The 27,439-nt window shown below is 41.7% G+C and overlaps 1 protein-coding gene across 4 annotated transcripts in view; it reads right to left on the bottom strand.

Moving 5' to 3' along the window:
* Csgalnact1 (chondroitin sulfate N-acetylgalactosaminyltransferase 1) overlaps positions 1–27,082 on the bottom strand; it is a 309,579-nt gene extending 282,497 nt beyond the window's left edge. For all 4 annotated transcript variants that reach the window (XM_047550840.1, XM_047550841.1, XM_047550839.1 and 1 more), the window contains exon 1: positions 26,835–27,082. The gene's annotated coding sequence lies outside the window, so the exon portion shown is untranslated. The remainder of the gene's footprint in view (positions 1–26,834) is intronic.
* Positions 27,083–27,439: the final 357 nt, after the last annotated feature.

The following is a 27,439-nucleotide window of genomic DNA, read 5'->3' as shown; positions in this document are numbered from 1 at the left end:
CCCACTTCCTGACTGATAAGGTGAAAGGTTTTGCTCCACCCCACATACCTGCCATGGTATGCTGCCTTGCTAGAGTCAGAGGTCACTTGAACATGGACTGGAACCTCCCAAACCATGAGTTAGATAAACCTTTTTTTCTTAGGAGTTAATTGCCTCAGGCATTTTGTTATAGTGATAGAAAGTTGACTAATACAAATGGGTTTGACAAATGTATACTGACAGGCATCCATCATTATACTACCTTACAGAGTTATTTTTCTGCCTTAAAAATTGTTTATTTTTTGAAGACTTAGATTTTTGCAAAAACTCTGTGGCCATATTACCTAGGGAATGGAAACTTGAATTTCCCAACAAAATATTGGTAATTTTGCCTGAACCATCCATAAGTCAAAAAACACAGAAGCTTCATGTACTTGCATTTAAAAAGTATTATAAATACAGACTTTCAGTGAAAATTAATTTTTTACAATCAACAAGGTTTCTTATTGTGACAACAGATTATTTTTATCCAGATCCTATATTCTCCTTTTCCACATACATGGTTGATTGCTGGTTGCTGAATGAAATCTGTCTTCCTTTTCCTAACACCATAGCCAGACTGCATTTCCCATCCTTCCTGGCAGATAGTTGGGCCAAGGTAATTCTCTCCAGTGGAAGGTGAGCAAAGGAATTGCTCCTGCGTCTGGCCGAGGAGGCCTGAGACAGAGCAGGCCACTCCACTCTCTTCCCCTTCCCCGAGAGCGGAATCTGCTCAAGGCCACCACCCAGCTCCCACGATATGGATGACGATAGCTCCCTGAGACATGGAGCAGTGGCTTGGAAGTACCTGGGCCCTTCTAAGACTTCAGAAGACACAAGTGCCCTACCCCCTGGAGTGGACCCTGGGACCACATGAGAAAGAAGCCAACTCACCCTTCCTCGAGCCACTGCGATTGTGCTGAGCATCTCTGTTGTAACACCCTTGCTTTGTCCTAAGAGAAAGGAAGCAAGAGATCCTTCCAAGGGTGACAGGGTCTCCACAAGCCAGGCTCTGAGTGACTGTGGCACATAGGGATTAAAAGCCCACACTCTGAAGCCAGACACCAGGGCTTAATTGGGCTCCAGCACTTACCAGCAGCCTGGCCTGGGCCAGTTCTTTAGCCATTCCGTGCCTCAGTTTCCTCATCTGTAAATGGAGTTCGCGGTAGTAGCTATCTCATAGGGTTGCTGTGAGGACTAAGGAGATTCATTTATGTAAAACACTGACGGCTAACACACAAGAAGCCTTATTATAATTTCTACATTATTTCCAAAGTAGTAGTCTCATTTTTTACAGTTGCGGTTCAGCTATTAGATTTAGAAAAAATGAGCACAACTTCAGATCGCCTGAAAAATAATAAATGAACAGGAATGAAGGCTCAAATATCAAGAGTCCTCTGTTCGTGCTGCAGAAATTATTAATGCAATCATAAGAGTGACCTGTTTGAGAAAAAGCAAAGCCTAAACTCACTGGTAAGAGCTGAAGACGGAATTTCATTCCAAAGTCTTCCGTCTCAGAGTTCTGTGAGTTTAGCTCCAGTTTTTAATCTTATTTGCACAGGCTCGTTCTAATCTGAGCACACGAACTCACACACCCTGGTTGACTTAGACGCCACTCGCTCACTCTGCATTTCAACCCACGATTTATGTGGCTGTGGAATAAAGTGCTATTCATTCAATGAAGGGGCACGTTGCTACTGCATAAAAAGGTGGCTTGTTAATTCATTTCTCAAGTTTTAAAACGTTCTTACAATTTCTACCAAAAATTCTGGAATGTTTTTAGGTGTGCATTACTGGGCTGTGGGGGGAAAAAATCCTAACCCTTTGCTTACCCCCGAATGACAACTCACCCACCTTTAGCTTGGGCCATTAAAGGTGAAACGAAAGAGAATGATATAAAATTGTCCTTTAAGTAAGTAGCCTGACTGCTAAGGAGTCATGGGTTACAAATATGTTACCAAACAAGTTTACCAAGGGAACATTTTAACTGTTCCTCTCTTTTTTAAATTAATAGACTTCCACTTCTGGTTAAATATGATCTACTAGATACAACTAAGTACATGTTGAAATTTCTCACTGTTGCAAAGACTGATAGTACTATCTTTTGAAAATTACAGCATGTGCTCAAAAGCCTCTGGGCATGTTAAGCCAAGGGACTTAAATAACATCAGGAATTCAGAGAAACTTGATTTGCTCTAGTATGTATTTATTTGTTTGCTTGCTGCTTGCTTGTTACATGACTGCAAGCTCATTTGTTGACAATGTTCACATATAAACTGGTACCCATTCCTAGTCCTCCTTCCTCTAAGGGACAGGATTTAAGACCAATAGGTAGAAATACCAGAAATCATACGGAACATTTTCGAGTTGAGACATCCAGATTCAGAAAGGCCTGCCTAGTGAAGTAGTGAGTTTGCTGTCCCCAGGAGTATTCAAGTACAGAATGGACAAACTTGGATGCAGGAGGGAGGCTTCAAGTCCTAGAAGGTCAGCTAGACTAGGTGCAGATTCCTTTCAACTAGGAAAGCCTAAAAACGTACCAAAGTCCACCTGTCACTCCCCCACAATTTCAGTTTTCAGGACATGAACAAAACCAGAATGTTGATGTCTCTGACTGTCCCCTGGGTACAGAAGGGGAGACCTAAAGTAGTGCCCAGGGAGTCTATCAAACTGGAGACCTCCCAGGTAAACCTTCAAACTCTTTTTTTTTTTTTTTATTCATTGTACACAAATGGGGTACAACTTTTCATTTCTCTGGTTGAACTAAACCTTCAAACGCTTAACTGAGAGAGCCTCAGGATGTTGAGAGATCTCCCAGGGACAGTCACAACTCATCTGCATCCATTATAAAAAGCAGAAGCTCGTCCCTTGAGAAGTGCAAAACCCACATCACACAAGTCCTCAGCCTCCCTGCCTTACACCCTCACAATCCCATTACTAAATCCTAATGCTCTAAACGAACCAGAGGACTGTGAAGGCCAAGGTAGAACAACTACTGGAAAATAGACCTGTGGCTCCCAGGCTAGCCCCAGGCTGACTGAGGAGGGGCTCTCACTAATGGAATTGGCACACTGGAGAACTTCCAATCAAATTGCTAATAAAGAAACTGCTTAGGCTAGGTGACTAAAAATGTTCTGCTTTGTTAAATTTGTATTATGTACATGCTGAGGTCGGAATTACAATGTTTAAGCAGGCTGCTATTCGGAATGGATTAAAAAAATTGAACTCAAGGATGAGCAAAAAAGTAAAATGTCTAAGGTGAACCCACAGGAAGGAGCAACTAGGTCATTGCTCTCAGCTGGTGTTCTTGTGTGCAGAGCTGCGGACATGCAGCCACCTGGCAGCCAGGCCCATCCAGATACTGGAGCAGCCTGGGATCCTCAGTGGGAGTGAAATTGTCCTTGATCCTAAAGCCAAGTATACTTTAATAAGTCGCTGCATTTGTTGTCAGTTACACCAAATAATTCTCATGTTCCATCAATCAAAGCATCTTGCAAACCAAACTGCACTGACCCTGGCCAGGACCTCCCACTAACCGCACACCTGAGATGCTCAGGCAGGCTGAACCCAGATCTCACTGCCCTGAGTTCTCTATGCCTCCAGGACAACAGTGTCCTGAGGGTTGGGAGAGGCACAGGCACTCACTGAAGCATCAGCGAGCAGGGAGCTAACCCTGACCTGGATCCTTCTGGGACTAGGGCATAGAGGAAGGATTCCCTGAAAGAAAGGGCACCCTAAGCCCTCTAAAGATGAGTGGATTTCTTATTTTGATTCTTTTTAAACTTTTAAGTTACATTTATTTTACAAGTGGAACATAAAAGCATAAAAACTGTACATACTAATGGGATAGCTGGATGCTTTCATATTAGTATACACTTATATAACATTGAGATCAGATTAGACATTTATCTTCTCAACATTTATCATTTCTATGTGAGTAAAATATTCAAAATCCTTTCCTGTAGCTTCTTGAAATGCACAGTGCATTAGTGACATGTACTCTTAGTGACATGTCACCCTTCTGTGCAAGAGCGCACCAGGACTTGGATCTTATCTATATGCAACTCCGTCCCCACTGATGGACCTCTCCCCATTACACCCTCCCCACTGCTCTTCCAGCCTGACACACCATCTTGCAACCTAACCACCTGAGAGCCCTGTGATGCCACCTTTCCTAAGGAACTTCGTCAGGCTAGCCAGAACACAGCAGCTCAAGATAACCAGTCATCCTGAAGGTGTTCTGCAGGTGGGTAATGGGGAGGATCATGCAACGATGTTGAATGTACTCCACACCACTGGACTTCAACATTGTCAAGATGGAAAATTTGTGTTCTGTACATTCTATCCCAATTTAAACAAAGAAAAAAATTCGCTTAGGCTTTAATTGCGAATCAACAAATAGCAGATCTTTATTCATCCACATCATTTATAATTTTATACAAGAACTCTTAAACTGGTGCTATGGTTAATAATTTAGAAAATAAATTAAAATATTGAATCAAGTAATAGCCAAGTTGCCAGGCTATTCTGGCATTTCAATTATGTATGGCCCTGGAGTTTTGATCTCCATACTGTATGGACAGCATGCAGGAAACAAGAGCATTTCTCAAAATGTGCCATTTCAAATGTTTCTTATATCAATTCTAGATCTTCCTAGTTAAGAGAAGTAGGTAAAAAGCAAGTTATTGTGGAGATCTGAATCAACCCACCTTGAATCAGATCTCTCCTTTTTCCAGAAATGTGCTAAAAATGACACAGTTTCAAATAAACTAGCACTATGGTTAGCTGAATTCCTTCTGCTGTCTCTGATGGAAATTAACTAACAAGAGAAATCTTCACTCAAAAACACCATTTTTAATTTCCTGATACACAAAAGGTAAAGCGTTTCTAACAGCATTTCTACAACAAAATACATCAATTTAAAATCAATAACTGTCTACTGTGGTAAACTTCATTTATCAGCTGCTATACAGCATGTACCAGAATTCGTGGCAGTGTTCAAAGACCATCTCTTGCACAGGAGAACACAAAAGCAAATTCTGACTCCCCAGTAATGGACCTTTCCCTTGATTTGAAGACTCCCCCCTTAATGAAATTAGAATGAAAAGCTACCACATTGTTATGGTTTGGATCTAGAATGCCTCCCCACATCTCATGTGCTGTTCCCAACGTAGCCAAGTTCAGAGGTGGGGCTTTTAAGAAGTGACTGAAACATGAGGACTCTGGGCAGATAAATTCACCAAGCAAATCATAGCCAAGTGGACTACTGGGAGGCGGTTTAAAAAAAAAAAAAAAAAAGTAGGAGTGAGGTTGAAGGGAGTGGAAAGTGGGTCCTGGGGTGTGCTCTTGGGGGGTTGCATCTTATCCCCAGTTATTCCCAGCTCTCCTTCCTCCCCCACCTCTCTCCCTGCCAGGTGCCATGAGCTTAGCAGCTCCCCTCCATCATGCCCTCTCCACCATGATGCTCTGCCCCACCACAGGCCCAAAGCAAATAATTGACCAAACATGGCCAACATGAAACCTCTTGAAACCAGGAGGCAAAGTAAATCATTCAAGAAAAATTCATCAAGAAAAGGTTGCTTTTCTCAGGCATTTGTCACAGTGACAAAAAATTGTCTAACACACATGAGATTCTAACTACTGTCACATACTAGTGGCTTGGACAATGTATCTTCAAAAAATAAACATGTAAAACAACAGCAAGGCTCACAAGTTTACAATGAATACCTAGACGAGAGAAGTATACACTAACTTTACTTTGGACAATGGGTCAGGTGGCCAAAAAGTTACACATAGAGATCTTTATAGTTACGTCCTTTCAAAATTCATCACCCTGCTATCCTATGCAGGAAGTTTGGCTGTTCGGGTTTTTTTAAGAACGTGACTAATTTCCTAATTTAGCTATCTTATAACATTGATGATATGGATTTGCTATTGTTGTTTAATTTGTCCCTTTTTAAAATAAAACACATACAACTCAAATTTCATTCTAGACAACAAAGGAGATAAAATAGAAATCACTAAAAATGTAACATATACTTTGGAATGATCACACTACTTAACGGTTTCTTTACACGCAGCTAGCTGTTGGGGTGAGGTAGAGAGGGGATGTGTGAGCAGCTGTAACTCACGGGATGAAGAGCAGGTCACTTGGGCAGATGTGAGAACAGTCTGCCATCAACCAGACCCGTACAGCGTCTTCCGCTTCTTTTGTTCTACACCGCGGTGCTTCATATGGGAGGCAGCAGTAAATGCGAGTTAAAGAAAAAGTCATATCCCATCCACATATTCTAAGCACACAATTTTATAAAGCGCTCTTGTCCACTGCAGTGTGTTCCTTGTGGTATGTCACCACTACAAGATCCCATCCAAGGCCCACACTCTACCAATCGCCGATGTGAAATTCAATTTAAGTGTAAAAGAGATTCCATTATTTCCCACTTCAAAAAAACCTATACTTTCCATTAGTAAGAATAAATCAATTCCCTGTCCAGGATAACTACTGAATCAAACCCCATTGTCTCAAACTTTCTGATAGGACCCAGCGGCTGTGTGACACATGAAGTTTTATGCCAATATGGATTATCACTGAACTTCTCCACAACTCCTAAGACAGAATTTTAATCACAGGGTAACAAAGGTGATGCACAACACAATCTGTGTGCTGAGTGGTCTATGTCCTTCTGTTGACAGAGGGCTGCCCTGAGCTCAATTATGCATGCTTTTCTTATGCCTGAAATACATCCACATGCACACTGACCTTTTGCAAGCAAAACTAGATGAGGTGAGAATTCTACATTTTGCTTCAGCTCATGTGTGCAAGGACTGTGCTTTATCTGTCATCGCTAAGGGGCGTTTTTTTTGTTTTTTTTTTTTTTAATTTTAATGCACCTGGAAATAACCAGAGAGAAACCTCTGCTGCCATCCCTGGATATGGAAAGGGAAGGAGCAGCTTGTCTCTAGCCCTATATCAACCACAACAGAATGCATGCCAAACCGAGGAGTGCACACTCAAGAGTGGAACGGACTCCATGTACTCTGAGAAGTGTAACTAGCCAGCTCCATGGTGCACCAGAAAGCCAGGGCTGCCTGCCCAGCCCCCACAATGGTCCCTTGTACACCTCACTCAAGGGATGGCCTGGGACCAGACTAGTGCCGGCCTTCAGAACGACAGCAACCCAGATGACTACTCCCAATCTCGCTTTCAATCCAGTATCAAGGCTTCTAAATCAAATGAAAAATTTCAAAATAGCAGACTCTTCCCTACTGCCTAAAATCTATACACTCATACCAAGTGTCAAACTAAGTGAAACATGGCCTAACACTGCCTCCCACCTGACTCTCTGTGCAGCAACTTGTAACTTAGCAGTATAAAAACAAACTGCAACCTAAGAGTAATTCTTGTAACAAATACCTGAGTCTCAGAAACTCATAGCAGATAAGCTTCAGCCAAATACAGACTGCCAACAGATCAGACCATTCTGAAATAAGGCAAATACTGAGCTCTAATCAATAACACTGTTCCTGAATGTCACCTCCTGTATGTCTGTAAACACTGCCTGTTCACATTGTTGGGTGGAGCTCTCTGAACCTCTACTGGTTCAGGGTGCTGCCCGATTCATGAATAATTCTTTGCTCAAATAAACTCTGCTAAATTTAACTTGTCTAAAGTTTTTCTTTTAACACAAGAGAGAGAAAGACAAATTAAGAAGCACTCCTTTCTTCTTCTATTAGTTATTCTTGGCTGAGTGTCTGAGAGGTCACAGAAATATTTGAGGAAGAAGAAAACACAGACTCCCTTTGCCAGTAACATGGTAGACTTTAGAGTCAAAGAAAAGACAAAACAGTTACTGAACTCAAAAAAAAAAAAAAAAAAAACAAAACCCACAAACAATACATATACATATTTGTGCATATTTATATTCTCTGTGTGCACATTATAAATGCATGACTGAATGCACGGTTGAGATGACAGAAAAGTAAAGGAGATCTTTGGAGTCCTGAAATTAAAGGAAAGCCAAGAATCCAAAAAGGTAAGAAAGATTAGGTTTGCCCTTGAGGACCTGTGTCAATCCAGCAACCAGGAAAGCAATTTTAGTGAGCAACACAGAAGGGACAGGAGACAAAGCCTATGGCATATACTGGGGCCAGAGGTTGCCACAGGGGATCCCATGCATTTAACTAGGTTTCCCAAAATGCAACAGCCTTAGGAAGTAAACTAGTTAAAAATGTGACCTCCCAAAAGGAAGTGGGTATAGCTGCCTATCTCAGCCTTGGCTCTGGACATAAAGAGAAAAAGGGTTCCCCAGAGAAAGCCTAACTACAAGACTACAGTTATAGACTGAAATTGACCCTGCATGAGCCCAATATTTCTATGCCAAAGATTTCACTTTGAAAAAGCTTGGACTGTGTCTTGATCTCTGTTGCTATGCTAAAATTCCTGAGTCTGGGTTCTTATCAAGAAAAAAATGTTGATTTCATTGCTTTGAAGGCTGAAATCCAAGATTAGATAGGCTAATCTCTTTAGCCTCTGATGAGGATCCCCTTGTCACAACATGGCAGAAAAATGGAAAGGGAAATGGCTAGACAAAAAGGGGGCCAAGCATGCGGAGTGGCCTTGCAATATAACAATCCACTCTCATGAAAACTAGCTCACTTTGTGAGACCAGTATTAAGATCTTCAAGGCACACCCCAATGACCTCACTGCTTCCCATTAGGCCCCACCTCCTGAAGGTCCCACCACCTCCCAACACTGCCACACAGGACCAGGCTTGCAACACTTGAGCCTTTGGGAAACACATTCCAGTTACATCCAAATCATAGCAGAATGGTAGCACTCCCAGATCCCTCTGGAGAAACAACTAGGTCCTCTCTGAAGCTATATCCCCAGCCCGAACAAACATATTTTAAATTAGGCCTCTAAAAATTCTCCCAGAAACATTCCAACAAGGTGGCACTCAAATTAAACACCATGAAACTCTTAGGGGGAAAGGTTACCATGAGCAGGAAACACAAAAAAAGCTATAAAATCTCATTCACAAAAATTGCAGGTATTGAATTTATCATATAAAGGATACAAGCATGTTTAATCCTTTATGAACATAAGAATATGAAAAAAGACAAAGAATTTTAAAAACTATTGCAATATTATTTTTACATACAAATTGAGATAGTACCAAAAAAAATATTAAAAAAGAAAGAAATCAGATCTGACCCTCACTTAACAATCTTATAAGAAAAATCATTAAATGAAAAAAATAGTTCCAATGATTTTAAAGCAGAAAAAGTTGTAATACATTCCACGCCAATGGAAGACACCCAAACAATATTCATAGGTAGAATAATATACTTGTGAACAATGAAAACTAAAAATTGACCCAATTTTTGATGACTAAAAACAATTTGAAAGTGAAAAAATACATAGCATAGAAACACTACAAAGTACCTAAAATGCAATGCAATTAAGGTTTATTGAGGTGATCTCTTTTTTCTTCTTCTATTTTCTTTATCTACTTTCAGTGTTTTGGGGTGATTGTGATTTTACACTCAATCTGCATGTAAAAATAATATTGCCACCTAGTAAAATGTTTTTAAAGCAAAATAATAAAGCTTCAAATCTTTTGAAAACGGTACAATTCTAATAGGCTAAAGAGCTGTATGAAAGTCATCTCTTCTCTGTTGCTCACAATGTTTACAAAGCAATTTTTTGATTCACCCAAACATGGAGCAGAATTCAAATTTCCATACCAGGATTCAGAAACTAGAGCACACCTGTTTTTATAAATAAAGGTATATTAGAATGCAGCTATGTTCATGCATTTACATATTATCAACGGTTGCTGCTTCACTATGACACAGACTTGAGTAGATACAGTATACCCTGTGTAGCTCACAAAGCCTAAAATATTCACTATCTGGTCCTTCGCAGAAAAAGTTTCTACTGGAAACTATTCTGTTGCGTTAACTGATAACAGTCTTTTCCTGAAATTGTAAATGTCAAAATATCATTTTAATAGGGTTTTATTACACAGGTTTGGGGCTGAAGAAGTCATTAAGCCCCAAAATGAAAAAAGAGTCATCTGGAAAGCGGGGTATTTTTTAAAAATTCATTAATCAAACAGTTGTTATATATAGCAAGTCTGTAAATGGAAATTAAAAGAAAACTAATGGACTAAGCATTGTGTTGGACATGGTGAAAAAGAGAGTTTGTAAAATAGAAGATAGGGCTAAGGAAATTCCAGAGGAGGAAAAATATAGAAAATATAAAATAGATTAAGGTATAGAGAAAAAATCTGCATTGCATCACACTGAAATTCCAAAGGAGCCTCTAGCAAGATCAGGAGAAATAATGGCTGACTGTTTTCCAGGATTTATAAGAAACAACTACTTTCGGTTTAGGAAGCTCACAAAATCCTAAACAGCATCAGTTACAAAAAAAATACCTTCACTCACTACATCAAAAAGCACAAAAAAGGAAGTAGCTCAGGTAGGGAAGAGTGAGATATTTAAAGCAAACAAAGAAAAAAGGCACATTTCTATAGGGAATAACAATTAGATTTAGGTACTAAAAGTTTATAACTTCCAACCAGAATTCTATAACATTCAAAACTCTTTCAAAAATAAGAATAAATAAAGTTACAGTCAGATAAACAAAACTAGGAGAGCATACTTCCAACTGACCCTCACCGTAAGAACTCTAGGTCATGTATCTTGGGAAATATACACATTCTAAAAGGAAAGTCTGAGATGCAAGAAAAACAAAAGTCAAACAAACACAAAAATGTGGTTAAATCCAAATAACCCATTGTATAATACAATAACAACAATAACATCTAATTTGTCAATTTATAAAACATAAGATAGGGCAAAAATTGGATCAAAGTTTTCTAATGTCCCACATTGTTTCTAGGAAGAAGGAGTATAAAGATACTGATTATGATCAAATTTAGACTTTGTTAAGTTAAATATATGGAAAAAAATTCTAAGAGAAAAGCTGGGGGTAGGGAGTGGACAAAATTGTAAAATATATAACTTCCCAAACTGGTAGAAGAAAAAAAAATGGAAAGATTAAAAAATTACTTGATTCAAAAAAAAAATGGAGAAAAAGAGGAATATAAAAAAGTTGGACAGATGACAGCAGACATATATCAGTTATCACAATAAACATAAATGGACTAAGGCTCCAATTTAAAAACTGAGATTGTCAAATAGATATTTTTAAAATCTGGCTAAATACTATTTTCATATTAAAATAAAAGGATATACAAAATATTTTGCTTCCACTTGCATGAGGTACTTAGATAAGTCAAAATCATAGAGACAGAAGGTAGAATGGCAGTTGGTAGGAATGAAGAATGGAGGAAATGGAGAATTACTGCGTAATGGATACAGAGTTTCAGTTTTACAAAATGGAATGAGTCATGAATGTGGATACTGGTGATGGTTGCACAGCATTATGAATGTATTTAATATCACTGAACCATATACTCTAAAATGGTTAGGACAGTAAATTTTGTTATGTGTGTTTAATTGTATACAGAAAGAAAAATAGGGGATAAAGGCCTACGGTAGAATATCATTCAACTTTTAGAAATTTGAACCCATACTACAACGAAGTTGATGCTTGAAGACATTATGCCAAGAGAAATAACCCAGTCACCAAATGACAAACTCTGTACCCCGAAAAATGAGTAAGATCATAGATTTTTATGTTCTATGGATTTTATCAAAATAAAAGGATTTTTAAGAAAAAAAAAAGGATATGCAAAATAAAAAGATAAAAAGTTTAAAGCTAAAGGCTGGCCCACTGCTAGTCTCAGCATCACTAAAAGTAGAACAAGACACTGCGCACAGACTGGACAAAAAAGAATTATTCATATGAACTATGAATTATTTTCATTGAAAAGAAAAGAAAAATGAAACGGAATCTAACTAAACCTCCTGATAAAAGTAAAGTTTATAGAAAATACAGATGATAAAAAATAAGGACACGACCACGCTAAAATGAAAAGACACTTTAAAGACTAAAGAATCGAATGATGTCTGAACTGCCTATGAATCACGACTCGAACCAAAAGATACTTTCTGAGATAATTAAGAAAAAATAAACATGGCCTGGGGATTGTTAGGTGACTTTTAGAGAATGATGACATAATGTTTTAGGTGTTAAAATGGCATGGTGGGTAGGTATAGCAAAGTGTTCACCAATCTGAACTATCTATATTATTGGGGATAGACGGGGTGTTTCTTTTCCCTCCAGGTTTGGAAGACATGGAGACAAGAATGACCACGAGACCACTAGTGCCATGAAAATGGAATGGCAGAGCCTGCTGACTGTCTCCCAGTGTCCATGGTCTCTCCTCTGGTCAACAGAATCCCAGGTTTTAGCTGGGTCCACTGCTATCCACCAGAGTTTATATTTCCTGTCCCCTCTTGCTTGTAAGTGTCATCACATGACTGAACTCTGGTTAATGAGACATTTGCAGAGATATTAAGTGTGGCATCCAAAGGTACCCTTAAAAGTGGGGGAGCTTCCTCTGCCTTTCCCTTCCTCCTGGGCCAGGAACATGCTGTGATTGATATCTGGAGCTTCTGATGGCTCCCAGTTCCCTCCGAGGACCACATTCATGGGATGCGGGAGCAGTTAACTGTGTGGAACCCCCCATTTCTGAATTGCCTACTTACTGACTTTTTCTGTATAAGAGAAATAAGCTTCTATTTTGTGTTAACACTGTTTTCTCATTTATATGCAGGCAAACCTCATCCTTATTAGTGCAGATGTCTCCACAGTCTCTGGACCAGCAGATACTTGAGCCAAGATTCCTCTTTCTCATGAATACTTCTGTGGGTTTTCCAGTGGCCCTCTCCTGGATCCCTCTGACCAACATTGCTATGATACAGCTGATATAATCAAGTCCTCTGTTTGCCCTGCCCCCCTACCCCTCTCCCCCAGCCCCTGAAATTCACTCCACTGCTCTGTGGGCTGTGGCTCCGGGCAGAGCAGAAATGGTTCCAGGTTGGCTCTTGGTCCCACACAGCCACATCTGGCCCACGGGAAGGACGCACAGATCCCGCCAACAGACTTGGCAGGGGAAGCCCTATCCCAGCTGCTCTCTTTCACTTGGCCACCAAAAACATCTCACCAGGGTGACGATAGTCCACCTCTTTCCCGGCCCTGGGGGACACAGAGGCTGCTGTCTCAGAGAGCTGCTCTCTCCAGGTTTGGGGTGAATACCCACCCCACCCTTCTCAGGAAGAGAGGAGAGCAGAACCTCCTTCAAACAAATCCCCTTTCAAATTCCCTTATAAATCCCATACTAATGCTTTTCATACCCTCAGAAGGAAGAGGATTTTTGAGAACTGTGAGACTGGTGTTCCGATGTTTCCTCTGAAAATCTCCATTTTGGTCTTTCTCATGACTTATTTTAGCAACTGCTCTCTAGTGTATCTCGAGGTGCTAGTCACACTATCCAATTCAACAGTCTGGTACAAAAGTAATACATTATTTCAGGATGCACATCTGTGGTAAAACTCTAAAGAAAAGTAAGGAAATGGTTAATCATATTGAAAAGAACTGTTACCCCTGGGCTGGGGGAGAGGAAGGAAGGAGGAAAATATGAGCCAGAAGCCCATGCCAAAGGCTTCAAAGGGAGGGTTCTGGATGCTTATGGATAGTTATTCACTTTATTATTATAAGTTAAAATGTGTACACATACTACATACACATGGGTATTCATCATTTATTAATTTAAAAAGTAAATAAAGGAACAGACACAAGCTGACATCTAAATTCCATAGTAGAAGAACCTAGAAATAAGACTGCACTCTGAGAACTAAACTCTGAACTTACTGACCATGCAGATGGACCTTTCATTACTAAGGCAACCCTAAATTTATTATAATTAATCATGACGAGAACTAATATTTCTCATGTGATTATCCTGCCTGATCCTCAGAGTAACCTCAGTCCTATCAGGAGACCACACAGGAAAGTCATGCCAAGATTCAAATCCTGACTCAGCCCTGAGTATCTGTGACCTTGAATAAGACATTAAACATTTGGGGGCCTCAGTTTCCTCATTGTAAAGTGGAGCTAAGGTAGTACCGTGCCCTACGATGTCATGAGGCACACAGTAAGCACAATATTAATATGTGCTCTTGTTCCCATTTCGTAGACAAAACAACTAGGGCTCCGAGAGGTCAAGTAACTTGCCTAAATTCCACAGCTGGTAAATGGCAGTTGGTCTAACCCCACGCGATTAACCACCGTGCTGTGTAAACTGACAGTTATTTGCCAAGGTAAATTAACCACATGCCTTCCAGAACCTTTTCAATGTCAGGGCATCTTGGTTAGAAGACCAACTCATAAAACCTTTGCAGGTTGGAAAAAGCAAGTCTTCAGACCATTGAAATGGAAGAGCCAACTCTCCAGCTGAGCCCAGTGTGCCCAGTCTCCCTCGGTAGGTCCCCTGGCAGCTGTCTGATGTGCTACTCAACTACGAGAGTCGGAAAGGCTGCACTGGGACCTCTCCTCACTGGGCTCTCCATTTCCAGCAACAGGCCAATTAAAATAGAAAATGTAAATTTTTCTGTAATCAGAGAGATTCAGCGGGCCAGAGGCAGCAATCCTGCCTTCAAAGCCTTTCTGGCCAATCCAGGTTAGAACGCGTTCCATTGGGAAGGGCCCGTCATCCTCTGCCGACCGAGTCCACTGTCCTGCAGAGAAGTGCAGGAGATGGGGCAGGTCTCCAGGTCCCTTTCTCCAGGTCCCTTTCCCATGAGAACTTCAGTGAGCCACCCTGCCTCTCCTAGTTTAGTGTCTCCTTTTACCAAACAGAAAACGTGGACTCCATGACCTATAAATTCCCTTCCATTCTTTGATCTTCATCTCCATATTTTAATTTAGAGCCCAATCTCATTTTGATTTGATCACATTCAAAAACAACTTGAACTAAATTCTCACTTTAGGGAGACACACACACACTGATTTCCATAATTCAGAAATGGAAAGCAAGGCTGTCACTACCTGCCATTCTGCCAATTCTGCAATTGCGAAGGGATAAAGGTACTTTGGAAATCCCCACCCAACCACTGAGAGGGAGAAACCCATTAGCCTGAAAACCATACATTACAGGAAACTTGTGGCTTAAAAGCTTTTCTCCCAGAGAATCATAAAGAACAAACTGGGCCTATTCCTTACCCGCTTCATGCCAATTAGCCACAGGTTAAATGCACACATGTGCCCTTGTACGTACGCGCGTGTGCTGGCAGACTGCAGATTTTCTTCAGAAATTTAAATAATAAATGAGAAAGTACTGTGAACTCCTCAGAACAAGAGCAATACTCATAACAGTAATTATCTCAAAAGTGAGGTTGGATAACTAGAGTGATTCATAATCTTATTTTTGGTTCTGTACCTGCTACTAACTCAAAGATGCAAATGATTTTTTTTTAATTAGATTGTAAAGAAAGAGCAAAAGTTGAAAAACTAAGTAATGGACCACCGCATGTACTTTCAGGTGATACGGGTTTGATATCTAAAAATATTCTTTTCATCAATAGCATGCATGAAATGTAAATACTTACTGACTGGCTCTCTCAACTTTCCAAAAGCACTGTAATTTATACATTTATCCTTTAAAGCTATATCACAAGACCTTAATGTAATAAAATTAATGTCATCAAATAACTATAACTAATGTACATATCTATTTGGAAGTCTGCTTCATGGAAAATGAAAACTATAGTAATAAATTTCTCCACGATTCTTTTTAAAAGTTTCACAAATTTTATAGCAAGATCCCTCTTAATAGCCCAAAAGTGCTGAATCCTTCATCAAAATGTGTCCACTGTATTTGATACACACCAGAAATATAAAAGGCAGGTGATCCAGGAAGCTGAGGTATGACATAGGTAATGACCAGGCTATTATTCTGAATGATAATGCCAGGCTCGCACTGAACACTTTGCCTAATTAGACTTCACACAGGGGAAAAAATGCTTTAATATTTAACAAGTATAATGGTGCAATCAATGTACACAAATCAGGCCTGATAAGGAGCATTGCTTATTAAAGAGAGAGACAGATGGCCACAGGAAAGGTATAATCATTAAATGTAAAATCTCACAGGCTCCAACTGCGAACACCAGTCATATACTTTAAAATTACCACTTCATCCACAGAACTCAATGCATTATTTAGTCCTGTCCTCCTGCTCTGTGGACTGTAGATACACCCACACTGTAGATTTAATAAAACAACTTGGTTCAAATAGATTGTCCTTGTTTGTCTCAAAGCTGCCTTTTCTAAGCCACATTGGCTGATGTCAAAATCCCAGGGAGCAAGATGTCCAACAGTTCCCTTATAATCATTTCAGTTAGGTAATTAGTCCTCCTTCTTATTACCTTCAAGAACTTAATGTGTTGGAAGCCTTCCTGACTATTAAATCCAACCTGCCACAGATTATGAATATGTAATTTGTTTGTAGGTAGCTTTTAAGAAAACACACAGTATGCAGGCATGTATTTAAAAACAGGCCTGCTTGTGAGCTGCAAATTATAGTGAAAGATGTCTAAGGATGGGTTTTCTGTAGGGTTCCTCCAAGGTCAGCACATACTCAAATACAGGGATCCTGGAATCCCACTTGCCCATTCGTGAACACGGCCCCTATTGCTGCATTTGTTCATTTCACACATATTTATTGGGAACTTCTTGTGTCTACATCCTTTGCAGTGCTTGCTACAGTATTTGGAAAACATCAATGAATCATGAAAACTATGGCCCCTGTGCCCCAGAACTTCAGAGTTTGTCCCAGTGATGACATAAAAGCAACTAAAATGTCTACCCCTGCATACGGTATTTTGCTTGGTAGGTAAAGCCACCAGAGCAGCCTTGGGAACAAAAGCTTTCCAGGCAGCCAGACATGTATTAAAATGCCGGTCCTGCCTATCACTGCCATTTGATGCAGTACTTCACCTATTGAAACTCAGTTCCCCAAGTCTTTTTGTATGTGTTAAATAAATTCCACAAAGAAAGTGCTTTGAATTGTATTTAGCACATAGTAGATTTCTTCCTAAACTTTTGCCACATCTGCATTAAAATTAAGCTTGTTTTAATTGAAAAACCAATTCTTCAACCCCTCACTTAGCTGCAATGATACACATATCTACACTTCTCCCCATTTTAATCCAGGAACAAATTCCTCAGACTTATTCTTACCAAGTGTTTCCAGAAAAAAATAATCATGGATTTCAATGCAGGCATCAAAGAATTTCACATTTTAATCCACTAGCAGGATGTATAAAATGAAGCTGAGATCATTTGGAATCAAATTGATTAATTTCCATTTATGATGTTGTAAAATCAACAGGAAACAAAAATTAATCCCCATGTCCTTAGTGTAGGCACTGAGAGCTCTCCATCCCAGGGAAGATGCTCCACACGCCACTGGTGTGGTAATATATTCCTTTCTTTGTAGTATTTTACTACTCTGTGCACTCCTGCGGCCAATTAGAATGCCCTGTCTGTTCATCTACTTTCTCCAGCACCCAGCACAATGCCAAGCACACAGTGAGTCTGTAATGACATTCTGAACAACTGAGAGCAGGCAGTTGTGTAGGTGTCACTGTGGTAGGGTCACCTAAAGTTACCCTGGAACCAGCGATGGTACCAAATGATGTTACACAGCCCAGCAAGAGCCACATGACAAAACAAGACCACTGTCTGCTTCATCCTACTAAGTAGCTGAGTCACCTTAGGTAAATGACTCTTGGCCTGTCTGGACCTCCTTCTATTTTGCAAAATATGGGACTAGTCTACATCTTCTCAAATGAGTTCTTATTTCTGCAAGATGCTGACATTAGACTGATGATCTCAGAAATATAGCTATTTCCGGTGATATATATTCTTGCTAACCAATGATCCTCTTATCACTTCTAACACCAAAAAGTTATTGACAAGACTATTTAGTGATGTGTACGAGACCTCCAGGCATGAAGTGCCTCTTTCAAATACACAATGTGGCCACTTCTACTTTCAACTAACTCATGTAAATTAGTTGAATGAACAGGCCAATTTCATTTAAAGCTTCTCCACTCATTTCCTGACCCTCGTTCCTTAGAGATGAGCGGCAGTTTTCCCTGACCACTTCACCCAGAACATCACTGAACCCACGGATAATCCAAAAATTCTGATGGAGACTAGAGAAAGGAGTTTAAAGAAGTTGGTGTCTCCCATGTACCTTCACCAAATCCACAGGCCAAAGAAACACCCTTTGTGCTTTCAGGCAACCACAGGGCTTTACAAAAAACCCACACCCCCTCCCATCTCCCGCACCCCTGGTGAAAAGTGCAAATACTCACAGGTTACCTGGTAACCATCAGTAAAATTCCCCATCTTGGGAGGATGAAAAAGAATTGTATCCCTGGTACTCAGTGAGCAAATAATTCCTAACAGGTGCCTTGTGAGGGCACTTAGTGGGGAGAAAACCCCAAAAGCCTGTGGTTTCTGCTCTCCTCTTTACCCACTTCCATCAGGACCTTGAACATCAAAGTACCAGTTGTACACAGGGCATCTAAGAGTTATCCTCTGTGGCCTCTATTACAGCCGCTGAAAATGGTCCACGGCAGGTCCAGACACATTCTTGGAGGAAAGCGAAAAACTAATTCAAATGACACTGGATAAATTCCCCTTCATACCCAAGGACATGGGAAAACCCCTCTGGATTTTTAATTATTTCAGTGAATAGTAAACTCAGTACAAAGAAAAACTACTTTTGAGACAACCCCAAATTCAAGTGTTGAACCAACTTTCTTGATCCAATGGAGTAACTAGTTTTCTGCTCATATTGTGGCTTCAGCCACCATTTGGATTGATAATCTGTTTACAGGCCACAAATTTCATTGCTGTGCATTTGAACAGCACTTGCATCTCACTGATTAAATCCCTGCTTTACAGATTGAGAAGCTGCTCATGGCCACAGAGTGAGTCTGCTCTAGAATCCTTCCTCTACCAACCTAGGCTCCATCTGTAACAACTTTTATGCAAACTCAAGTTTTCTCCCACTATTCAGGTCCAAGAATCTGTAGGCCATGAGTTTAGTGAGAAGGCAAAAGGAAGCTCTAGGAAGAAGCCAGAGCTTGGAAGTCTTAAGTACATCCCAAGAAATATCCTCCCCAAACACAAGCTTCTCCCTTGTTCCCTATTGCATAACCATAATTGTATTGAATAAATCTATGTACATAAGACACCCAAATACACTCAGGGTATTCTGACTTGCTTATGTCCATGGAAGTGCAAGAAGTATTTATTTCCTATCCACTTGTACACAGATTGGATAAGAAAGAAGAAAATAAAATCTACTATTGTTTGAACAGCTAGTTCAAGTAGCCAAGGGACATTAGGAATTCATTGTTTAACAGCATGTCCTGGTCACTGTCCCAGGGACCTCAGTCTAAAACTTTCAGCTACCTAAGGGTCCCAGGTGGTTTTCTGGAATGCATTTCCACACCCAAGCACCTTAGTGACATGCACACAGTGGGAACCCAAGACATTTGATTATAATAGTCTAGAATTTAAGGCCTTTTAAAATATATGGAACCAGGAGATTCAAGGCCTGGGGCAAATGTGCTATTCTCCTTCTAGTCTTCCAAATACTCCTCCAAAGAAAAAATACTTATTTTCTCTTCCACGGATTAAGTATTTGCCATGTGCTACTCCACTTACATGCATTATCTCAATAAATCAGCAAACCACCTAAGGAGATAAACACGACTATCCATTGTATAGATGAGAAACGAGGATCTCAAGAATTAAGTGACTTGCCCAAGATCAGAGTAGAGCTCGGACCTTCTGTGAACAGACTCTAGGTCCCAAGCCATTCAGCTAGAGGGTCAGTGCCTCCTGCAGAACACACACTCCATCCTTTATTTCCTCACTCATAGTGCTCTGCCGAACCTTCCCAAGACACAGGGGCACTCACTTGAATTTCAAGAACTAGTCCTCTTCCCACAAAGCTCTTCTATTGTTTTTTTAAGGCTCGCTCATTTGTTTCACTTTAACACACTCTATTAATTCTATAAAATGGGCCTTTGGAAATGACAGTAACTTTCTCTAAACAAACTGTTCTCCAGTCCCATACTGTTTTTAGATTTGTAGCATGGTGTTTTAAAAGGCTTGAGTCAAGCTTCTCCAGCACCTGGGCAGGTCCTGTTTGCTCCTGCACAGAGGGACTGGTTCATGCCTCTGTGCCCTTGCATAGTAAGCGATGACTCAAGACTTCCCGCTCCCTGGCTGAGGGACACCTTCCTGAACTGTAATGATTTTGTAAAACCCACGTTCCCTCGCTGCCACACACAGCATCTACCCTGAACACCAAACAAGGAGGCTCATTATCATAAAACCACTGGGAATATCTGGGTAAAAACCCGCCCTGTTCTAACAACATGGCCCACTATGCAGCTGTGGCAGCGGGACCCTACCCAGAGGCCCGCAGTCTTGGCTCCCAGCTGCACCGTGAGACAGACCTGCGTGTACTTAGTCAGGTCCCCAACTGGGAAAAGGAGCAGGGGCTCATTTCTCCTGCAATACCAGCTACCCCACGAAATATCCAGTGGGAATTGGCTGGCAACTAACAATTTTGACTTAGCTACTTGCTGACAGAGGATGTGCCACCTTCAGAAAATGCCTGCAGTCAGAGCCCAGGGAGTCAGAAGTGTGTACTAGGCAATGCACCAACTTGGGGATGCAGAAGGGCTGCAGTTGTCCTCGGAGCGCCTCAGCAGAGGCCATCCAGCCTAGACTGCAACTCAGAGTCCCCAACCCAACCTCGGGCTGCTCAGAGCCTACTTGCTATCCCCCAAGACCCTGAACCCTTCTGCTCAGCCCTCCTCAGACTCCCTTTCTGACTTGTCCCAATTTCTGTGAGACCCAAGTGCTTGGCTGATCCCCAGAGAGCCTCCTCTTCACCCCTCCTTCTACACCACAGGACCTATCCTGGGCTCCATGCTGCCATTGTCTGCTGGGTTTCAGCCGCTCTGGCCAGCTTGGGTGATAATCAAGCATGATAGGAACTTCAGGCTAATGCCAACTCACAGATCACCCAAGGCAGCTGCCAGATTTGTCCCAGCCCCATGAGAGACAATCAGAAAATAACGTTTTCAGGAGACTGATCACATTCTATCTTAGATTTTAGATCTTTATACCTCTCCTACTCCATAACTGTCAGGGCAAAGGGGAGAGAAATGAGAGAGTAAGAAGGAAAAAGAGGAAGAACGTCGCTATTGCTTAATACCTGCCACTTCCACACGTGGCTTGGTACTTTACCTATGCATCTCATTTAATTCTCGCAGTGAGACTATAAAATGTCACTATCCCCATTATGCACAGGAGGAAACTAAGTATCAGAGATGTTCACTAAGGGGACATGGCCCCTCAAGTAGTAAGTGGTGCAGCTGGGACACAGACCCCAGGAGTGCCCAGCTCCAGAGTCTTAAATGCTTCCTCTTTCCTGCACCATCTTCCCATCTTTATATTCCCTGTGGTGTCAACCTAGTGCTTCATGTAGCAGGTGCATACCCAGTGTTTGGTCTATGAGTGCATGAAAGGTTGATTCCACCCTTCACACCTTGATATTCCACAACCCACACACTTGACTTTATTCATTTATTAAGCTTGTAACATGCCTGCAAGGAGTCTTGATAGTAAGTTAAATGTTGTACAGAGATGTTGCTCTACATCATATTTTCAAGTACTAGAAAATACTACATATACAAACCCACAAAACAAAATGTGCTAAAGGAGACCCACCGATGAAAAATGCATTTGTTATCGTGTTCTGTCATGCCCAGAAATGAACACAAATACAAAACTCTAAGGAAAATCAGTGTGTTTTCATGTTTTTTTTTTAACTCTCAGAACTATAAGATATTTTCCCAGCTGCCAGTTCAATGAGTTTATGCTAGGGGAAAAAAAAAATAAAAAATACAGCACAGAGGCTATGAGCAGAAACCAGGTAGACAAGGACTGAGGACCAGCTCTACTAACTAGCTGAACTTGGGCAAGTTATGTACCTCCTAAGTCTTGGTTTTCCCATCTGTTGAATGGAGATAATAATAGTGCATACTGTAAGGTGGGTGTGCTGAGTAAACAGACAGCCCATGCCCCACAATGAGCACAGGACCAGCTACCTAGTTAAGTGTTCCATAAATGTAACCATTTTTATCAAGTAAGAGAAGAACCATAGTAGGTGTGCAATGAGAAAACTTCAAATGAGTTACTTGCCTCTGCAAACATTATTATAAGTACTAAGTTCACTAAATCATCTGTTCCAGATGATTGTGATTACTAGAATGATCTACCTGAAAGCAACTCAGGTAATCATGATAATAATAAACACTCAGCAGTAACACACACACACACACACACACACACACACACACACACAATCTACTATGTGCCAGGCACTGTCCTAACCATTTTTACAGACAATGGCCCCACAAGATAATGGCCCCACGCACAGCTGTACAGAATGTGCCACACAAGAGCCCATCGAGGAAGTGAACAGTCTGCTATCTGGTAACCCAGCTTCATGCCCTGGTGCAGGATGCTCCATCACAGAGGAATCAACACCTAGTGCTAACTTCACAAAGGCACTTCATGGGCAGTAACCTTGTTTACATATATTAACCAATATGTTAACTTGAGGAAGGATTTAACCTAGGAGAGACAGAAGTAGAAAGACACATTTGAGGACACTCACGACCTAAATCAAACACTGGCATTTCAGCAACAGAATAAATGGTATTCACAAAAGCATCAGTGAACAATCCCTAATATTAAGTTACACAATGATGCCCAGGTGCCTTGGGAACACAAAAGTAAGGCTGGCCCTAGAGTTCAATATAAATAGACAATTCACATCTACCTCCATTTCCTGCTTTCCAACTCAAATGTCCTTTGTAAAATAAAGCAGCAGATGTGACCCCAGGATAACAAAATGTTGGGTCTTGCATCACTTAAAAATAACAAAAATTACCTGTGCAGCAAAGAATGTTTGACAAAGTGATAAGTTCAAAACATTTCACTGAAAATTCTAGCCAACAGTTGTCATTTCCATTCATGTGGCACTCCCAAATGCAGGTTCCTAAAACTGGCTCCCAGGTATAAAGACCCTTTCATTTCCTCCCACCTCAGGCTTCCATAATCTCGGTCTGCTCAGGGTTCTTGCCCAAACCAAACCATGGTGTTCTACATAAAGGTTAATACCTGTTATTTTGGCTGAGGCCCAGCTTCAGTATGGGAAGAGGAAGGTGAGACTGGGAGATGTTATACCCTTCCCTAGCTGGGGCTTTGAGGGTAAGAACAAACCTCCCCCAGTTCTAGAAAAGAATTCATTTGTGCAAACAGGATCTGCTTAACTCTGATATGCACAGAATCTTAAAAGCAATCCAAAAATTTAGCTTATTCAGAGGGAAAAGATAATAAAAGTTATCTATAGCCTTCATGCAAAAGCTATTCCTCTTACCCTGTTCCCTAACGAGAACTGACCTAGACCTTGACAGGAAAAAGAGCAAAAACTAGATGGCCTTGTTTTAAAATTCCACAATCAGAATTGGATGTCTGATAATTTTCTGAATTCAGATACATTCTGCTAAATAAGATAAGAAGCCCCACGGTAAGATGTAAGACCCACAACAGGCTGACCTCTCTCCTGCTGTGCTTAATTCTCCTTTACAGATAAAAGGTGTTTTGTTTGTCACTGAAACTAAATTTCAATGGAAACCTGAAAATATGATGTTCTCATATTCATTTGCAAACAATATGGCAATCTTGTGAGTGCAATGTTTGCATACATACATACAATTTGCAAATTTCATCTGGCAAATAAAAACACCTTCAAGTTGTTCAATAAATATTCTCAAGCCTGACTAACTTCATTCAAGTTAGAATTTAGAAGTAAGAAGGCTTTTTATAAGCTCACATGGAAGACAGGTGCCTTTCAATGATGCATCTCTGAATTTAATAAAACATATATTTAAGGGTGGAATAAAAGTGGTCCCCTTTAATAAAAAAAATTAAAAATAAAGGGACACCAGGAGTTTCATCTGACAGGTAATAAAATTCCTTGAGAAACAACTCATATTGTTAGTGCTACAAGTACCCATTTAAGATTTAAGATGCATTAAAAAATATGTACCACCAAAGACATGCACACAAAGAACTTTAAAATACTAGATTGAAGTCATATATTTGATTATTTTTCAGTTTAAGAACCTTATATATTTGTATGGTAGAATACACAAAGTAAAAAGTCCAGTTCTTAAATCTTTCATTCTTTCACTCTAAAGGTTTTCTCTAAAGTTATTCAGAAAACCATACCAAATCCATTATTGGAGAACACTTCATTTATTTTCAGGTCTTTGGTAATGCTATTCACACAAGGTTGCTCTTTTCTCATACAATATTCCAAGAACCCAGGAAGTCAAATTTCTCTGCTACCTCAAAGGACAGATTAATGGTAATAAATGACAGCCCAGGGTGATCCACTATACGGAGGAGGCCCCTAGTGGTGAAGCTACCTCTGCAACCTGGTTTTGCACATTTTACAAGACTGCTTCATCATGAGGACAAAATCAATAGGTAATAAAGTCTACCTGAGCTTTGCCTCCTTAATACCTCTATTAGCCCTAATATACAAGAGGGCTATAATTTACCATCCCAAGGTCCTTTCATCGGGAATATAAAAAGATGGATGTGACTTGAAGAATAACTTCATTACATTCTGAATTTCAAGTCAACTAACATTCATAAGCCCTTTACACCCTGCCAGGCACCAAGTTGGACATGGAGATATGGGTAAACCAGAGAGATGAGCTGCCTCATGGAGATTACTGTTATTTCTTTTCAAGATAATAGCATCACATTCAGAACAGAACTAGGACAACAGGAAGGTTGGAAAGCTCAATTCATCATCATATGACCTGATGACAGATTTTAACCAACAGGAAAACCCTGAAGTATTGTCTACCACCACCTCCAAATGTCAGCTCCTCATTTTTAAACATGCACAGAGGGCAGCACTGAGTTTCTTCAACACAAATGGATGGAAAAATAGATGGATGGAAGGAAAATAAGATTGCATTTTTTTAAAGTATAATCTTAAAAACACTGAAACAGGCCAGAATTAATGATTCCTAAAAATAAAGAAAAACAAGAGATAACATTTACAAAGCCCTGGGCCCCACAATAAGTTTCTAAGTGTTACTTAATTCTGCCAAATATCACTACAAACAAAGGAGTATTATCAGCATTTTACAAATTAGGGCACCAGTGCTAGAAAAGGGTAAATGCCTTTCCCAAAATAATGCAGTTAAAAAATGAGAGAAGCAACTTGGAGCCCATGACTCTGAAATAGTGAGGCATAATTTCATTTCATTGTAACATAAGTAAGTGAATCCAAAAGTCCATTTTGTTTTGAACCCTATTAATACAGTTTGCAAACAGACATGAGATTTGAAATACAAAAATGGCAGAATAAAATATTGTATTTGGGGGAGTACATTACAGTGTGTAAGTTCAAGGCAGAGAAATTATTAAACACTTACTGGGAGCCCAACACACCGTCCCCTATGATATTACACACTATTTCATATGTTCCAGTCACTTTTTATACCCAGGGCATGAATTAATCTCTGCGTTAGGCTTCTACTTCCAAGTCTAAAAGACTTTTCTCCTTCCAATTAGCAAGATGACCACCGCCAGAAGGCTTATTAGTGTTCACTTTTGCAGCACTACAATAATTGTGACTTTCTCGTATGCATAATGTTAACAAAATCCAAGGAATCCTGTGGAACCAAGTTTAAATTTCTAGTAAAAAAAAAAAATCTGAAACAACAGTTAATTACCTTTATTATCTAGAGTATCTAAGGACATTTAATAAAAAGGGTGCCAAGGCTTTGAAAGCAAAATAAAAGTGGAGTTTGCGAAAGAAAACCATCGCATCATCTGTTAGTGTTTCCCAGGGCTCACTGGTTCCGCATGTGACATGTTTTCCTCTCCCACCATTCTTTCTCTGCTCACGATGAAAAGATAAGTTCAGACTCACTGACAGGAGCGCAGGTGCAGGAAGTGTTGCGGAAACAAACAACTTTGCCTTCGCTTGGTGCCGCTTCCCTTCTCCCGCCCTCAGAACCCCGGACACCCCAAGACCATGCCCTCGAATAGCTTCTCCCCACCCACCGCGCAAAACGCTTCTGCCGGGCACCGTGGGATCTGATCGTGGTGACCCTCAGACACACTCACCAGGGCCCTGGTCCAAGGCAGGAGAGCACGCTGCCCACCCGCCACCCTCTCCATCACAGCAAAAAATAATAGGACAATAACAGCAAAGTAGTCGCGCGGGCACGTGTAAAGGCTACTTTTTAGTGGGGTTTCGAGAAAGTAATGAAACAGTCAAGCGCTGCGATAAACGGCGGCGAAGCCCAAGTGACCCCGGCTCGCCGCGGCACCGGAGCCCCGCTAGAAGCCTCCCCGCGAGTCGCGCGTCCACCTGGAGGCACCGCGCCCTGGGCGGGCCGGGCCGCCCCAGCCCTGCGCCGCGCCGAGCCCCCTGCCCGTGCCAGCCCTCGGCCCCTAGCCGGCCGGCAGCGGCGGAGCGAGGCCGGGCGCGGCACGGTCCTCCAGGCTGACGAGCCACCCCGAGGTCGCGGGCTGGGGCGCGCGAGAAAGCCCCGCTGGGCTGCGCGGATGGACCGGAGGCACCGACGCCCCCGCGCGGCGCGATACACCCGGCCAGCCAGGGAAGGGGACCCGACTCACCCCGAGGCGCCCTCCGGGCTGCCCGGCCCGGTTCCCGCTGCGCCCGCCGCCGCCGAACTTTCCCTCCTGCGCGGCGGCCGCGGGCTCGGCTCCACCTCCCGCTCGGCAGCCGCGGAGCCTCCAGGGACCCGGGGGGCGGGGAGTGGCGGCGGCGGCGGCGGCTCCGGCGGGCGGGCTGAACCGCGGCCAAGCCCCCGCGCCCGCCGCCGGGTGGGAGCGGGCCGGGCCCGCGAGCCCGCGCGCTGGCAACCACCCGGCTGGGATCGCGCCTGGCTGCGCCCACCCGCGTCCCCCACAACTCCTCTGCAGTGCGTCCCTGCGCCCCGTCTGAGCGGGGCGCCCTAGCTTAGGCTTGTCATTCTGCAAGGTTCACGTTTGGAGAGCAGGGTCCTCGAAGGGGGACAGTCTTGCGAGAAACTGGTCACTGAGATCGGGGGAAGTTGAGGAAAGAGGCTAGGACATTGTGGCGTGCCCCAGGCCGAAAGAGAGGTGTCTGAGTGTCTAGTCTACAACCATGGGGTCCTTCATCTTTCCCAGTCCCTCCACTAACCGCCTCTGTTTTCTTTGCCTTTACTGAAATGCCCTAACCCCTGTGGGTCGACTTG

Source organism: Sciurus carolinensis, chromosome 4, assembly GCF_902686445.1.
Source record: "Sciurus carolinensis chromosome 4, mSciCar1.2, whole genome shotgun sequence".
Lineage (NCBI taxonomy): Eukaryota > Metazoa > Chordata > Mammalia > Rodentia > Sciuridae > Sciurus > Sciurus carolinensis.
The sequence above is the reverse complement of the archived record's forward strand: the minus strand, read 5'-3'. Positions and strand labels throughout refer to the sequence as shown.